Source organism: Topomyia yanbarensis, chromosome 2 (assembly GCF_030247195.1).
Source record: "Topomyia yanbarensis strain Yona2022 chromosome 2, ASM3024719v1, whole genome shotgun sequence".
Classification (NCBI taxonomy): Eukaryota; Metazoa; Arthropoda; class Insecta; order Diptera; family Culicidae; genus Topomyia; species Topomyia yanbarensis.
This window is the reverse complement of record NC_080671.1, coordinates 374,844,663-374,862,691: the sequence shown is the minus strand read 5'-3', so window position 1 is coordinate 374,862,691 and position 18,029 is coordinate 374,844,663. Positions and strand designations below refer to the sequence as shown.

Here is an 18,029-nt window from a genome sequence, read left to right as displayed (position 1 = left end):
ATGACACTATACCGTAAACACCAAACCATCCGATGGAAATCCAACCAAAAACAAAACTTTTCTACTACGAAGAAACATTTGGCGTCAATTGAACCTGTTAGAATCGTGTTTATCAGTGGATATAGTCTTGCCCGCGTAGGCAGTACATATGTCCATACAAACTGCCAGCTTAGTTGTTTTGTCTATGTACCACCGGATAGAGAGAACGAAGAGAGGTGCGTTTATTGAAATTCGTTTATTAGGCGATACTAAATTTAATCTCAATTCAACAATCGGTCGCTGTACAGTTTTTTCGCGGCAGTCTAGTCAGTTATTTTTTAGTTGTAGTATAAGCTGTGTAGTGCGTAAGCTGTGCCTTATCTTTAGGTTTTTATTTTTTAGGTGTTTGAGCGGTTTCAATACCCCTTTAGCGTTATCAAAATGATGAAGAAAATCTTATGTCGGAGGTTTATAGTGATACAGAACAAGTAGGCAGCGGGTCGAAGGAAGTGGTGTACTTGGCTCATTGTATAGTCAAATTTTAAAGGAAACGCATAGTTGAAGGTGTTTTAGAGCTACCACGGGTCTCCATTTTATTGGTTATAGAATACCGATGTTTATTTTTGCTTATTAAGAGAAGAATTCTTTATCTATTCACGTAGCCTGTTTTTGCTTCGTCGCCGACAGACAAGAGTTTACCAAACAGATGCAATTTACTGGTGCCCAACCTTCGGGAAGTGCTGATCGTTATTTTGTCTTGTGTATCTGTGATCATATTTCATACGAGAATTGCTGTACTTAGGCGATGCAGTTTCTTTTTAAAAATAACAAACTACTGCGATTGTCAGCCTGACTGAAAAATGAAAAGGCGTTATTGCATAGAAACTCAGCGTGTGTTTTGCGCCATTGCATCAAGCACACAAACTGCTGCGCTGGCGTCTGGTATCGGGTGTCGGCATGATGCTGTTGGTGTCCTCGATGTTGATGTTACTTATCGCTGGCAACTACCGAAATTGTCTTTGCGAGTTTTGTAATAATTGGTATATGATAGTTTTCAAAATCATCATTTTGAGTTTGTGAAATGTTTTATGCTCCACACGATGACTAAAAGTTTTTCTTTCAACTATTGTATAATATATATTATATTATATAATATCTTATATGTAACGTTCAAGGCATATGCTACTGGATTGTATTTTTCTAGTGTACCTTGAATAAAGCTGTTTCGATGGCGTAATCGCATCCGGGTAGATAAGTAATTAATCTCTTACTAGAATTTTTGAGAAATTATGGGAAAATTTCACTGCTGCCATTCTACGCACAATTTGTCCCATGGATATAAGAAAACTTCTCAGAAAATGGGACATTTATGCGTATTATAGTGGTAGCCTACATTGGAAGTAATTTCGAATTTCGTATCTTTCGAAGGCTCCACATTGTTTAGCAAAATTTATAAATCTACGGAAGTATCCTAGAATTCCGAGAAACTGTCTGATTTTTTCTACACTATTCGGTACTGGGCACGATTACTTTTCATCTTTGTTTGGACGTACTCCACCTTCAGTGACAATATGACCCAAGAATTGAAGTACTTATTTGCTACAGCAACAGGGACTATGTCCGGTTTGCACGGCTCACCTGGAGGGTACAAAGGGCTAATGTTGACGACAACACCAGAGATGCTCTGGTAAATGAGGAAAAAAGACAGGTTCCTAGAATGAACAAATACCCAGAAGTTCATACCTCAGAAAAAAACATTTCCCAGAAATTAAGATATTTTGGGGGTTATTCCGAACAGTCACTTTAGGTGAGGTGACACTTTTTCTCACTCGCGCGATCACCGAAGTCACCTAAGGTGAGACGAGTCACTCACGTGACTCTCTGTCACGCTATTCTGGTGTGTCACCGCATTCTGTTAGTCGTTTTAGGTGACAACAAAGTGAAGAAAAAAAAATTAGAGATGACGACGGTGAAAAAAAAACATAAAATCCGTTTATATTATGATTGTCTGGTATTTGTCGTATTTGTTGCTTTTTAAAGCAATTGCATAACATATTACAACTATTTGTAGTAGTTTTGTTAATTTAAAAAACAAATACGAAAACGCTCACTAATAAGTTTGTATTTGTAAAAAGCACTGGTAGCATTATCAAAGAACGGCATGAATCGTTAAAAAGTATAAAATTAAACAAGCTTATTGTGTATTAAGACGGTTTGATTTTTTGAACGATTGCGGTTCGATTTAATCCGACTCGTGTCGTTATATTGAGAATGCGAATCACATTCGTTCGAAAACTGATCCGTCGTAATGCAGAATAAGCTTAATAATGATGTTATGACTAATCTACTCTACCATGAAGTTCTTTTTCGAATGCCAGGTTTCGTAGTTACTGTTTTATTGGACACAGAAATTCGAAAATAAATTTTTCTGCGTTCTTACGAATATATAAATCTTATTTCATTCGCAGTTCCATGTACACCAGGTTGATATGTAATAACTACACATTAAAAGGTATCATTCAACACCTAATCAGTACTTTTTTGCTTTAATGTTACTAATGTGGTCGTTAGCCTGACATCCCAGATGATTTCTTCGACGATAGTTTGATCTCATCCAGCCCAAATTCTATTTGGTAGAGTGATTAAACACGGGGTGCAATTGAATGGGTGCACATCCTAATAAACAACGTAAGATTTAAGAATCTAACGACCTGTTCAGGGTATCATCCAAATAATATGTGGAATCGTTGTACTATATGGGTTAAAGTTTGTGTATATTTTTTTTATTTGGGCGGTTTTGCTGCTTGAGAAATCTATTGATTGGGGATCTGTTATTTCGTCGGGAAAACACCGTCTGGTCTGTTATGGCGAACGACAAACAGATTCTTTTGGTGAGACCAAAAAAAGTTTATCTAGAACCGTATAATAATGTCCTATTTTCATCAATTGTTAATAAAGAACCACTCTAATATAGTTCGTGATCTATGATTGTGAGCGATTGCTAATTTAAAGCAATTGGTTTTGAATTTGATCATACATTTAAATTTAGATCAACATTCTGGGGTCATTATTTTAGCCATTTATTATACGTTGGCGCATCGTTTAACATTTCCCTATTGAAAACAAATTTTAAATTTAGTGGAAACAGCAATGGTTTTTATTATATAAGGTGTTCCTAAATCGTAATTTATGCTGATAATGTTGTGGTACTACTACCTATTGCAGTAAGTCCATCAATCATAATCCTTATAGAATGGACAGTGGTTCAGAACAACAATTTAAGGGAAAAATGCATTTTTCGCAAAAACTTCATTCAAATTTCTCATCTTCAGAGGAATTTTTATACACGATTTGAATTTTATTTTATTGTTCCATTCCAGCAAACACCGAAAAGTCTCAATACATTTTGCATGTGTACCTGCAAACTTAAACATTTTTTTATTAAATGATGGCTGCTAAGCTGTTTTCGTGGGTGAAAGGAGAAAAGTGAGACTAGTTATGTAAGCTTTGCAAGCTAGGCTCAATGGAACTATCCAAGTCAGTTTTGAATCACATATGGGGTTTTCGATTGATTGACACCGGTGTAGTGGAGTGCACTGAAACTGCACCGTTTTTGCACTTTCTAGCAGAAGTGCAGAAAACTGGGTATGTTCCATTGACACTTCTGCTAGAAAGTGCAAAACCAGTGCAATCCACTACACCGGTGTCAATCAATCGAAAACCCCAATACATTTGCTTCAAACTGTCCTCAACTCCTATTTTGCAGTTTTCACTTCGTTGTCTGACGTATTCTTGATGGTCACATAATTAGCGTTTCTGCATTAGAATTGGCAGACAGCCTTTGTTGATTATAAGATTAGGGAATGTGGGGAATAAAGTGATATATAACGTCTTTTTTTGTGCCAGCAAAGCTCCTTGAGCGTCTCATATACGAGTTACGAAGGAAATTGAGGTTTCGATGAAATGCCGGAAGAGATGAGGAGCAGTAAGCGAGTTTTACAAGAGGGACTGAGACACTTACTACCACTGAAATGAAATCTGTAAGTAGCACTAATACATATATAATTTCAGGAACTGTACGGGATGGCGCTGGACGTGTGGCGTTCGACTGGCATAGTCTATTCTCATTGGTTCGGTAGTCTTCTTGGCTGGTTTTGGTAGATGTGTGCAAGTGAATAGATCAATTCACTTGGGTGGGGGACATGTGGATCCTGCTAGTTGTCGTTGCTAGTCTTTTGACCTTTGGTATGAATCTAAATCAGGAAATTATTTAGTTCGACCAAGTACAGCAGCTTCTAGAAATGCTGAGTAGCCTTTTCGGGTCGGTGTCGTTGTGATCTGTTCAAGGCGAACCACGTGGACATTCGGTTCGAGAAAAGTATATGGGGAATCACGAATAAGTATTACCCAAATTCTTTATGGGCAGGGATTATTTTTGTGAAACTTTGTCTTCACCTGTCCAGTTAGTCAGAATAATGTAATGATGAGTATTTTTACCGCATTCATAAACAGTCGATTGAACCGTTTCAAACCAAGGACACAAAACGCGTTTAGAAAATTAGGAAGAGACGTAAGCGGATTTAATGCGCAATTCTCACTATTGTTTGTTTTGTTGTATTGGCTACCCTAATAAACATCTTATGATCCAAGAGCCTAACGACCTGTTCAGGGTATAATCCAAAGAATAAAGTTAAAGTTCGTGTATAATTTTTTTTATTAGGGTACACCAAAATGTGCAGTTAAGGACATTCTGAACAGAGTCACAAGGTGGCAGCTAAAATGGCTGCCGTCGTTTCTGCTTCTTTTTGTTTCATCGTCAAAATCAAAACATTGCATTGGCGTGCAAGATAAAATCGATTGAAACTTGAATGTCTTAGCTCAGATTGCTTAGAGATTGTATCACTGTATGTACGCATGTTAGCATAAGCAGATGAATAGATTCTCTTCACGGAATTTTGATTCGTTTGGGAAATTTGTACCTTTTTGTTTTTCAAAACAAATGAAACACGCGGTAAAAAATCAGCCAGCTGATTACTGAACGATACACTTGTGTGCATTCCATCTCCTACCAGTATAGTACGCTCTAGCTGCACACAGATGTTGTAACGTAAGCCGAACATAACCGAACCTTTGTTGTGATTTTGGCATCGCTTCACCTTAAGTAAAATATGCAAAACGAAAAAGTTGTTGCCACTGATATATGTCAACAGAGATATACTTACAGTACACGAATTGCGTTCCCACTAAGCAATTGCATGTACTTTCTATCTCTATGGCAAGCACAGAACACAGCAAGGAACCTAAGTAACCATAAGCATAAGCATTGGACGGTGATTGAACCATTGCACAATATTGACAATATTGTCTATACGTTTGCACTAATGTTATTATGCTATATTTCACCCTAAGGAGGAAAAATTGGTAAAAACCAAAATTTCTCACTAGGGTGAAAATTTGTTGGTAAAAACCAGTCTTTGTATAGGAGGGCACAAATCCTTATTTCATACTATGTTGCGTTTCGGCTTCGCCTCATCAGAAACCGACACTAACACATTGTCGGAATAGAAGCCGGCGCTAATCTATTCCGACAATGTGTTAGTGTCGGTTTCTGATGAGGCGAAGCCGAAACGCAACATAGTATGAAATAAGGATTTGTGCCCTCCTGTACAAAGACTGGTTTTTACCAACAAATTTTCACCCTAGTGAGAAATTTTGGTTTTTACCAATTTTTCCTCCTTAGGGTGAAATATAGCATAGTGCTTTCGCATAGGCCTGCTAAGCCAAGACAAGTTTCGGCTTCACTTGTGTCTCATCGGCATAAACAGAACTTCTGCTCGAACGGGACATCACGTTTGATCAGTCGTTTGATTGAAACACATAGTGTGTTTTAGTTTTAAGGGATTTGCGTCAAGCCGGCGCTAATCTATTCCGACAATGTGTTAGTGTCGGTTTCTGATGAGGCGAAGCCGAAACGCAACATAGTATGGACTAATGTTATTGTTATGTATCAGTGTGCAATCGGGCTGTCTCAATAACCTATTTTTGCAACCTATGTGCTTTAAATGTACACCTATCGGCTCACCGTTGCACATGTCAGTGTGTGCAAGGCTCTGTGCACCTATAACTGTGCACCCGCCTTCCCATGAGCGTTATGGCGACTCAGAGTTTGTCCTTTCGTGTTGCTCAGGAATGCATTCCTCCTATGCACATCCACACATAAGCACACATGCATATAGAATTTGATCATCCCTGTTCCAGTCAATATTCATATTTGTTACGATCCTCAATTTTTTCTATCATCAATATGCTGAGTAGCCAGACGGGAAAAGTTCCTTTAGGGTTTCACAAAAAGAATCTCTGCCCATAAAGGACATGAGAAATATTTATCCACGATTCCATATAAATATTTCTCGAAACAAATGTCGATCTGGTTCAACTTAAACAGACCGCATCGACCCGAAAGGGTTGCTTACCATTTCTAAGAGCCGTTGTTCTTGGTCGAGCTAAATGATCATAAAAAAGTCCTGAATTATTGACTATTTCTTAGGTACCATTCCTGTATTCCTTGCCCGAACTAACCCGTACCAAGGTCAAAGTCAATAACCAACAGGATCCACATATCCCTCCATCCAAGAGAAAAGATATATCCATTTGTAAGTAGAAGCACACGTATACCAACCAGCCATGAAGACATTCGAACCAATGAGAATGGACCATACCAGTCGAAGGTCACAGGCCTAGCGCCACCCCGTACAGTCCCTGAACTGTTTGAGCTGGAATAATAATGTATGTTAGTGCTACTTACAGATTATATTTCAGGGGTAGTGTCTCACTTCCTCTTTTAAAACTTACATATAGGATTTTCGATTGATGCGCACCGGTGTAGTGGAGTGCACTGGTTTTGCACTTTCTAGCAGAAGTGTCAATGGAACATACCCAGTTTTCTGCACTTCTGCTAGAAAGTGCAAAAATGGTGCAGTTCCAGTCATCGAATCCGCCATTGTCTTTGGAACTCAGGAGGCGTAAATATCAACTATCTGAAGAAAAAAATATATTATATGTCAATTCATACATATTCCCTAATTTTAAAATCAACAAAGGCATGAAACGGTAATGATGTGACCATCAAGAAAACGTCAGACAGCCTTAATTGACCCCTTTCGACACCAGTTTAGCCTTACCAAGCCGTAACGTGGGTGGCGGCGTGAAAGCTGCCAAATCTGGGTTGAGAACATCTTGAAGCAACATCTGATGTTGCTCCAAATGTATGTGATCCAAGACTGACTTGAATAGTTCCATTGAACGTAGTTTTCATACCTTACATCATTAGACTCACTGCACGGTGTCTTTTTGACATTAAAAATGTCTTACTCCACTATCTGGGGCTAGGTGTCATTCTAAAATCTAAACTATCACCCATGTAACGAAACTATGTAAGGTTTGCACGCTTATAACTCCGATATTACTAGATGGATTTTAATCATTCATACACCAACCGATTCAGAAACACCTAACTTAAATATTGGTAATAATTTAATATCTCCCCAATAAAAGTAGACTTTTGGAAATTGGTAAAATTAAAAAGTTCACGAAAAACGGGAAAATTACCATTCGTGAGGCAGATTTCTCAAACACAGCCGTCAAGAGAGGGTAGCTTAGTTGCTCAATGAAACACGAAAAGTCATAAATAGAAGCAACGCATGTCCGTTTAAATCAGTTGTTGCTCTTATCCCACACGAGCAACGTCGTCTCCGGGCGATGCAATAAGCGCTATCGATTTTCGGTAACGTTGGCATTTGCACACACTCGCACCTAAGTGACTAAACCATATACGGTTAGTTTATAAATAGAGGTGACACGTATCCGTTTGAATCAGTTTTTGTTCTTATGTCGAACGGGTAAGATCATGGCTGCAGCGTCTGGGCACTACAATAAGCGGTAGACGCTATGCATTTTCGGCAGCGGTGGCCGTGTGCGGATTTGTCAGGTACCAGCACGGTGTCACAGAATGATTTGCAAAGTGGGTGGGCGGGGTGGTTTGGTTTTAATTCAATACGGTGTGTGCTGCTTAAGAGTGCTGCGTTTGAAAAAATTAAAGGGTTGTGTACAGGACACGACCACGGTGACATTAAAAATATAGCTTTTTTATCTATCACACATATCGACACACGTTCTTGTTCTCTCGCCTGTTTTCATATGTTACAATTTGCTATATACCCTCTCCCCATTAAAACATAATTTATTGAAGGTCTTTCAACGGTAATCTATTAATTAATCAAGTATCTCACTAGGTGATTGGCATTATTTGGCTGATCCATCTAGTAAAAATAGGCTGGTCTGTCCAGAAAATATATTCAAAAGAAAAGTTCCATATTGAGAGCTGTGATGAGGAAACCCACGCCCGCCAACGGAAATATACAGATTCTCCATGAAATATGAAATTTCATTTTCCATTTAAATTTTCAATAATATACTAATGAACTTAAGTAAACAATCTTAAGTGTAAGTATTTCTTGATCGATTAGTGGTGGAAAAATGAAATTATTTGATAAATTACATTGTTATGCAACGTTCGCACTACCAGTTAAAACGGGTTTTTATGCTATCTTGGTGACATTTTTCTTGTTGCTAATTATTAAAACGTGTTATAACTCTGTAGTGTAAACATTGTATTATTAAACCAATTCTGCAGCGTTTTATGTTATATAGGTGTTTTATGTGGTAATAGGACTGACATAATTATATCTTCAGTACAGCGGTTTGTTTCATATTTTAAAACAGATTTATTTTAAAATTTAAATTAGTATACCCAACCGTTCTATTTGTTGTATACTTTAAAACGCAATTAGAACTGTGTTTTAAATACACAGCGTAGGACAGATATTCTGACTGGATAAACTGGGAAAACAATTTTAAGTCCAGTAACGCTTAAGACATGGCTTGAATTTGAATCGAAAAAGAACACCCGTTTCAATTGCTGCTGGGACGGTAAGTTCTGTTTTAAAATTTTCCGTTGTGTGCAGTACGAAACAAAAGTGTTTGAAATTAGAAAACAAAAAGTTCTGCTGGGAATGTGATTGTTTCCGATGCAATTACACTCAGATTTTTCACGCAGGGGATACAGGCCGTGTAAATGAAAACCGCGTAAATTTAAAAAAACGCGTTAATGAAAACCGCGTAAATTTCAAAATCCGCGTAAAAAACCTGAGTGTACTCTCCTATATAAAATACTACGCTGCTGAACAGTGCAATAACTACAGAAGCACGTTGTCAGATGCCTTACTGATAAATATCGGAGTTATAAGCGTGCAAACCTTACATAGTTTCGTTACATGGGAGATAGTTTAAATTTTAGAATGACACCTAGCCCCAGATAGTGGAGTAAGACATTTTTAATGTCAAAAATCTGCTTGTTCCGTTCAGTACAGCGAAAATAATTGACGTTGAAAAACAAATCGGCAGCTTCAGTTGTCAAACACGTAGAAACGATCGAAGCATTTTTCCGTCAAGGTCACTTTTCTGATTCAAATTTTTGTAGGTATTTTCTTGCTTCCATCCAATTGGTCGGTTTGTTTGTTTTATCGCACATTTTCGGATATTATTATAGAAGATAACTAACCCGATAAGAGGGAAGTTATTTATCAAAGCACGAAATGGAAATTTCATTTGTAATTCTGAGAACAATTATGTGGTCCTAATAAGGACCGTTTATTTTAATATAATTTCGCCGTTTACTTGCCAACAACAATGCGATTTCTGTACACGTCTAGTGATGGAGGCAATTTTGAGAGCGCCTTTGTTTGCTGCTGCTAACTGGGAGCGTTCCTTCCAGGAACTAACGAAGCGGGCGAACTGATTTCAACGATGATCAAATGCAAACTGAAAACGCCTTTGTTTGCTGCTGCTAACTGGGAGCGTTCCTTCCAGGAACTAACGAAGCAGGCGCCGGCCATAACCGAACTGATTTCAACGATGATCAAATGCAAACTGAAAACATTTTCCCTCAGACACTTTGTTTTACGTATCTCAGATGTGGTTCATCGTCAAAAAGGCGGTGCTAACAAGTAAACGACCAATCGAAGCACGGCTGATTAATGCGTTTTCAAAATCATTTCTATCAAAACTTACGGTAATCGTATCCTCTACGGAATCTACTACACAATTGATGTAATTATTTCCCAACGAATCGCGCAAAAATCTGTTTGTTCCGTGGAGAACAGCACAAATAATTAACGTTGGTAAACAAATCGGCAGTTTCGGTTGCCAAATACGTAGAAACGATCGAAGCATTTTTCCGTCAAGGTCACTTTTCTGATTCAAATTTTTGTAGGTATTTTCTTGCTTCCATCCAATTGGTCCGTTTGTTTTATCGCACATTTTCGGATATTATTATAGAAGATAACTAACCCGATAAGAGGGAAGTTATTTATGAGAGCACGAAATGGAAATTTCATTTGTAATTCTGAGAAAAATTTTGTGGTCCTAATAAGGACCGTTTATTTCAATATTATTTCGCTTATTGCATCGCCCGGAGACGATGTTGTTCGTATGGGATAAGAGCAACAACTGATTTAAACGGACATGCGTTGCTTCTATTTATGACTTTTCGTGTTTCATTGAGCAACTAAGCTGCCCTCTCTTGACGGCTGTGTCTGAGAAATCTGCCTCACGAATGGTAATTTTCCCGTTTTTCGTGAACTTTTTAATTTTACCAATATCCAAAAGTCTACTTTTATTGGGGAGATATTAAATTATTACCAATATTTAAGTTAGGTGTTTCTGAATCTGTTGGTGTATGAATGATTAAAATCCATCTAGTAATATCGGAGTTATAAGCGTGCAAACCTTACATAGTTTCGTTACATGGGAGATAGTTTAGATTTTAGAATGGCACCTAGCCCCAGATAGTGGAGTAAGACATTTTTAATGTCAAAAAATATATTTATTTTTGTGCATGCGTGTGCGTTGTAACTTGTTAATCCATGTTTACGGCGCTTTGTAGCTGCGTAGGGTAAAGAGCCTATTGGATTTCATGTTTCATATTTCGGTTATATATTTATTATCAGTAAGGCATCTGACAACGTGCTACTGTAGTTATTGCACTGTTCAGCAGCGTAGTATTTTATATAGGAGAGTACACTCAGGGTTTTTTACACGGATTTTGAAATTTACGCGGTTTTCATTAACGCGTTTTTTTTTTAATTTACGCGGTTTTCATTTACACGGCCTGTATCCCCTGCGTAAAAAATCTGAGTGTAATTGCATCGGAAACAATCACATTCCCAGCAGAACTTTTTGTTTTCTAATTTCAAACACTTTTGTTTCGTACTGCACACAACGGAAAATTTTAAAACAGAACTTACCGTCCCAGCAGCAGTTTAAGCGGGTGTTCTTTTTCGATTCAAATTCAAGCCATGTCTTAAGCGTTACTGGACTTAAAATTGTTTTCCCAGTTTATCCAGTCAGAATATCTGTCCTACCCTATGTATTGAAAACACAGTTCTAATGGCGTTTTAAAGTATACAACAAATAGAACGGTTGGGAATACTAATTTAAATTTTAAAATAAATCTGTTTTAAATTATGAAACAAACCGCTGTACTGAAGATATAATTATGTCAGTCCTATTACCACATAAAACACCTATATAACATAAAACGCTGCACAATTGGTTTAATAATACAATGTTTACACTACAGAGTTATAACACGTTTTAATAATTAGCAAGAAAAATGTCACCAAGATAGCATAAAAACCCGTTTTAACTGGTAGTGCGAACGTTGCATAACAATGTAATTTATCAAATAATTTCATTTTTTCCACCACTAATCGATCAAGAAATACATAAACTTAAGATTGTTTACTTAAGTTCATTAGTACATTATTGAAAATTTAAATGGAAAATGAAATTTCATATTTCATGGAGAATCTGTATATTTCCGTTGGCGGGCGTGGGCTTCCTTATCACAGCTCTCAATATGGAACTTTTCTTTTGAATATATTTTCTGGACAGACCAGCCTATTTTTATTAGATGGATCAGCCAAATAAGGCCAATCACCTAGTGAGATACTTGATTAATTAATAGATTACCGTTGAAAGACCTTCAATAAATTATGTTTTGATGGGGAGGGTATATAGCAAATTGTAACATATGAAAACAGGCGAGTGAACAAGAACGTGAGTCGATATGTGTGATAGATAAAATTCATTTGCACGCTCTTGAAAAAAGCTGCATTTTTAATGTCACCGTGGTCGTGTCCTGTACACAACCCTTTAATTTTTTTAACAACTTTATGCAAAAAAATTCAGCATCTCTGAAACTTCAGGATATGAAAGAATGGGCTTTCCCCTTTCATTTGAAACCAACATCAAAATAATCCGTCGGGGGGTCTAGAGCAACTTTTTTATTTGAAGTTTTTTTTCGTGAAAACATAGATTTTACAATACAACTAGTTCATATTTCTATCCCTAGATGGTGCTTTAGACATTCGAACAACACTAAAAGTGAGAATCTGATAGATATTTTAATTGTCTACAACTTTGTTAACAACTAAAAACCGATTTGAAATTATCCGGAAAAGTTGTTTAATATTTTAAAGAAGTCTAAGTTAGTTCCACAGAAACCCTAGTGGTTTGTAAGTCAATTCACACGCACTTTTTTCATTTGCCAAATACATGTGTTTAGTTGAACAGTGCATTCAGCGGAATTTGAGAGCTTGGAAAGTCTTATCTTTTAGCTGAAAATTATAATTCCAGATTCCACCTTATTCCATATTTTTGGGATGAAAAGTCTTAGATAAGTATTGACCAAACTAGTATGATATTAATATTCTTTTCCAAGATGGTGAGTGATTCCTCCCGGAGAAACAGCTTTTTCAATGATGTATACCTTCTTTTTCATTTTTTCGATTGTTCTCGGGGATGACTGATAACTATTCTTGCATGAACCTCCTACTTTGTTAGCATCTTTGTATAAAATTCACTGGTCCTGAGCTTCAACCTTTATATTTGAACAAACTCAATGAAACTGTTAACACCATTGCAAAATTTCGCGAATTTCATTGCAATGCTTGATTAAAAACACTGATTATCTTTTTCAAAATTAACTCAATGTGACAAATAGTGAACAAAAAACTTTGAGTTTTTGGATCATGATATTTTTTTGGGATATATTCGTGGATTTGTATGTATATAAGGTTTTTCTTGTACTCAAATCATATTTTGTTTTCAAAAGTAATACATTTCGCATAATCTAGGATCAATTGATTAACGATTTCTCGCATAATTGATAGAAAATGGCCGTAAAATCCAACTGCCACAATATACTTTGCGGAAAAAATTTGAACGAATCGTTTCACGCTAACCACTAATTTGGACAGTTACTTCTGTGGTTTGCGTTCAATTATAAACTGTGTGTCCCAACATTTCGTCTTGAACAGAATTATTATAGCTGACTTAAACGATCATAACCAAAATTATGCGACGTATTGTCCTTTCTAAAACATAAATGTAAGCAAACCCTTGTAACCAAGCAATACCTTCCGATGAATGGTAGTTCCTTCGAACATATCGGGAAAGATAACAAACTTGAACCAATAGCACAAATAGTTTGCTGTCTCTGTCAAACATCCTAATTTTCAGAAGGTCAATAGGAATTGTCAACGAAGAAGTTGAATGATTTCCGTCAAATATTTTCATGTCACTAAACCCAATTATTTTTTTGGTAGTGAAATAATTGCGAGAAAATATATTTCCATACCACTAGGCCCCTTGTGAAACTATCTAAGATATAACTTCGTTAAAATCTTAAACAACTTTTCCGGGTGATTTCAGATCAATTTTTAGTTGTCAACAAACTTGTAGACAATTAAATTTTCTATCAAATTCTCACATTTAGTGTTTTTCGAATGTCTAAAGCACCATCTAGGGACAGAAATATGAACTAGTTCGAGTAGTAAAACCAATATTGTTACGAAAAAACTTCAAATAAAAAAGTTGTTCTGGACCCCCCGACGGATCATTCTGATCTTAGTTTCAAATGAAAGGGGAAAGTCCATTTTTTCATATTCCGAACTTTCAGAGATGCTGAATTTTTTGCATAAAGTTGTTCTAATAAATATACCGTGACTGTTCTCCATTCACGATTATACATTTGCACTAATCGGCCCCTTATTATAGCATTTACAATGCAATGAAGCTCAATCGGGATTACACATTCTTATCACAATATGACAATTTTTTTTATAAAGGTATTCTGAAAATGCGTGCATGCGTTGAAAAGTTCTAACGCGGCCACCACGAAATCTCAGAAACCAATTTATCCATAATTCTAAAAATATTCCTGCCAGAAAATCCTATTTGCCAAGAAATATAGTGAGTGCATGAAATTGTTTTCAGCAAACTCACGCTAGAGCTCGCTGCACCCAATTTTGCGAAAAGACATGGTTCTTCTACCAGATTTAACGGGAAACATAATTTCCTCAATTATCGTACCGGGCCACTGTAATTGATCGCAATGGTAGTAAAATGCAATCCCAATGGGTGAGGAGAGCCCACCATACTTTTACTAAATGTTAACAACTGTTCAAATCGTTTCAATAGTCCTTCCCAAAATCAATATTTAAATTATAAGCGTAAAATATTCAGTCAGTCAATATAGAATGAAATAAAGTATCTATTTACTTAATCGGTCGTAGATTTTCATAAAAACACTTTCTCCCAAAGGATTCGACTAAAATTCCATAGGACCCCCGCAACAAATTATGTTCATGATACTTCTGAAAAATGCGGCAATGACCATATAGAGTAATTACACCAAGTATGGATATACTATGTCCGTCATAATAATGTTTTCAATTTGTTAGTAGTTATTATTTTTTCATTATTTTCAATAGGAACACAATTTCCGAAATACATATGGTGGGATATTGAATTTTTGAACTTCTGAATCAATAGTAGACTATGAAAAATATATTTCAGGCATGCTTATGTAACACAATAATTTCATAGACTAGCTAGCATGGACTTAAGTTGCCGGTGAACTATATAAGGAGCAACATAGAAGTTGCCTGGCTCGCCCTAATCAGTCCTAGTTCTGAACCTTGAAAGAGACAACAGGCCGTCGTCGCGGGCAATCTTAGCTTAACACTCTAAACATAAAAGACAATCGCGCGCCTCGATGGCCCGCCGCAGCAGAAGATGTAACGTCAATCTACTTCTATCACTAGATAACACCGCGTGAAAACAACCACTCATTAACAGAAGTAAGCGGATAAATCCAGATCCCAAACCTTCTAACAACAAATTACGTGCCCGATACCCGAAGACCAAAAAGAGGCTTTCCATTCCCACCCCAGGAACGTCAATACCAAGCGATGGGAATTAAGCAGGCCACTTCCGGAATCGCAACGACTATCCCCGGGTGATGAGAGCAGCCGCGAACCCACAAACAGTAACACAAATAACCAACATCTTACATGTAACGAATAAGAACTTACATGTAACGATGAGTTTATTTTCCCCTGGAGCTAGATACTCTTAAAAGATGATCTATGCCGTAATGGAACATGCTTTTAGATCCCATCAAAACATCTCTTCAATTGACTTTCAATACCAAGTAGAGGCGCATTCCCAATCATCTATATTGATTGATGGCCTAAATAAAATATATGTTACAAAATGAAAAAGCTTCTATGTTTATCCCAAAATAATATCCAAAAACAAATTTGTCACACAAGTCGTGTCTAATAAAAATGACTTTTTGTTTGACAATTATTACTTCTAAAAAACCAATAGCTATGTTGTTGTCATCTTCTATTTCATCAGTGCTTTTATGGTCGTTATCGTAGCTCAGAATAATATAGCGGAGGAGGATAACTCCAAACCTTTAACACATTCCCTCTGATGCAAATATTAATCAAAAATCGCTGTGCAGCAGAGTTCCATTAGTCGCTCCAATCTCAAAAATATTTCATATACCAGAGTCACAAACAACTGTTAAATTAATTCCAATGGTTAATAAAATTATAGTAACTCATACTTCATTACAAATTTCCAACAGATATACAGAGTTGCTAAAATGTAAAAAATAAAATCGACAATCAAAATTCAAATTATCAACCGCCTTACATCAGTTGCATCGTTTTTCCTTATTCCAAAAGTCACCCCCATTAGTCACTTTTCATATTCCCTTAGTCACTTAATGTGACAAAATTTGTCACCTTGGTGACATCTCTCACTTTAAGTGAGATGACTTGAAAATTTCCGATCACCTTAGTCACGTGAGATTTGTGTCACCTCACCGAAAGTGACCGTCAGAATAACCCCCTTTAACTGAAGATGACTAATTTATTAGTATCAATATTCAAGTTTGGTTTTGTAATATAAGAGCTATTGATAAAATGGTATCTTTTAATGTTGTACCATCTTCCTCGTCGGCAATTAAAACTTCTTTTAATTTTTTGTCTTTCCTGCATTTTTTTACAGCGACGCCGGTTCATCATATTTCCTTGCAGATATAGCATATATTCCACCGAGCAATCCTCCTTGAATGCTTTCACAACCGCATAAAATTTAAGGCCACTGGTACCTTTTAAGAGTGCATTTAATTTTTTACCCTTCTATTGCGTTTGAGATTCTGGGTATGTCATTGAGGGTGTTGTATCGCATGGTCCATAATTCTGGGGAAAATCTGGACCGTGCCGGTGCGCTTTGTTTTATAACCCTTCGCTTCCCCAAAACGTAATTTTTTTCGATGTAACCGAAGTACGGGGCTATTTGTTCCGGAGCTGAAGCACGAACAATACCCCAGCCTTCAGGCACATCTTGAGGCTTCAAAAAGTCGAAGGCCTGGGTTTGTCTGAAAGACATCTGCACTTGCACGCTTTTCAAATAAATTCCAGTCCCTATTTTTGGATCCGTGTCCACCAATTTTTCGTTATGTGGAAAAAGCAACCATATTGCACAGAATCGGGAAAAATCCTTGCTATAGCGTTTATCTCAGCGGTTTCAAAATCTGTCAATGCAATCGACGGATTAATTATAATATTGTTGTCAGCTGCTAAGGTTTTCATCAGTTTTAGATCTTTTTTGTAGGTGGGTTTTGATTTATCTGGAAGGAGCATGTGTACTAAGGGCATGAACATTCATTCAATGCTCAATGTTCCGATTGACCCGTGGATGGCAATTTATGATGGCAGACGGATCAATAATGGCATGACCTGTGAACTCGTATGCCCGGTTTATTCGAACATCGGAGTTGACTCCTTCTTTTAAACATGAGCAGCTCTTTGAATATGTATGCCAAATAGCCCTCGGAATGAAACTTGTAATCCACTCGTCTGACCGGTTTACTGAAACATAGGGGTTGATTCTTTCTTTCCAGCACACTATGGAGTAACTGGAGCAAAAAGTTGGCTAAAATAGGGAAAACATATTCGAACTATATCATTAAAGATTTATGAAATTCTTCAATGTTTGTTGCATCATGTACCAAGGAAATTTCAAGGGGATCCTCTACTCTCGAGGCCTTAAATTGAGGTGTTTTTGGGAACAAATTGTGAAAGATCTACTGAATGGATCTGGGTTTTTTTTGAAGATACATGTTTTGGCTTTTCAATTTAACTTTTAACGACGAAAACAAAAATCTCTACGACCTTGAAACGTGATATTGATGTTTAAATTACATGGGTCCCGCTTGAGTAAAGTTTCAGTTAATTGAGTAATCTGTAACCAAAAAGTTGATATTCTCTATAACCATAGTTACGTTGGCTATGTTTTCCCGAGACAGGCGCTTTAAACAAATTTTTAAGTTATGTAACGATTTGTAAAAAAATTCAATTATTGCACCATTTTTTGAATAAAATTTTGCAAATCGTACCCGACCCAACATAGCGGTATGGCTTCTTAACAATTAAAAAAATATTGAAATCGGATCAATAGAATTGCAGAATTGCTATCTGCAGCGACATACGTAGAATTTTATATTTTTATCGCACTTTTACAGCGCTTTTTCATTAGCAAGTACTCCATTTCGCAAAATCCAAACGCAA

The 18,029-nt window shown here is 36.8% G+C and overlaps 1 protein-coding gene across 1 annotated transcript in view; it reads left to right on the top strand.

Moving 5' to 3' along the window:
• Window positions 1-18,029, top strand: part of LOC131684599 (myotubularin-related protein 9) — an 85,971-nt gene that overhangs the window by 2,495 nt on the left and 65,447 nt on the right. The gene's annotated exons all lie outside the window — the stretch shown is intronic.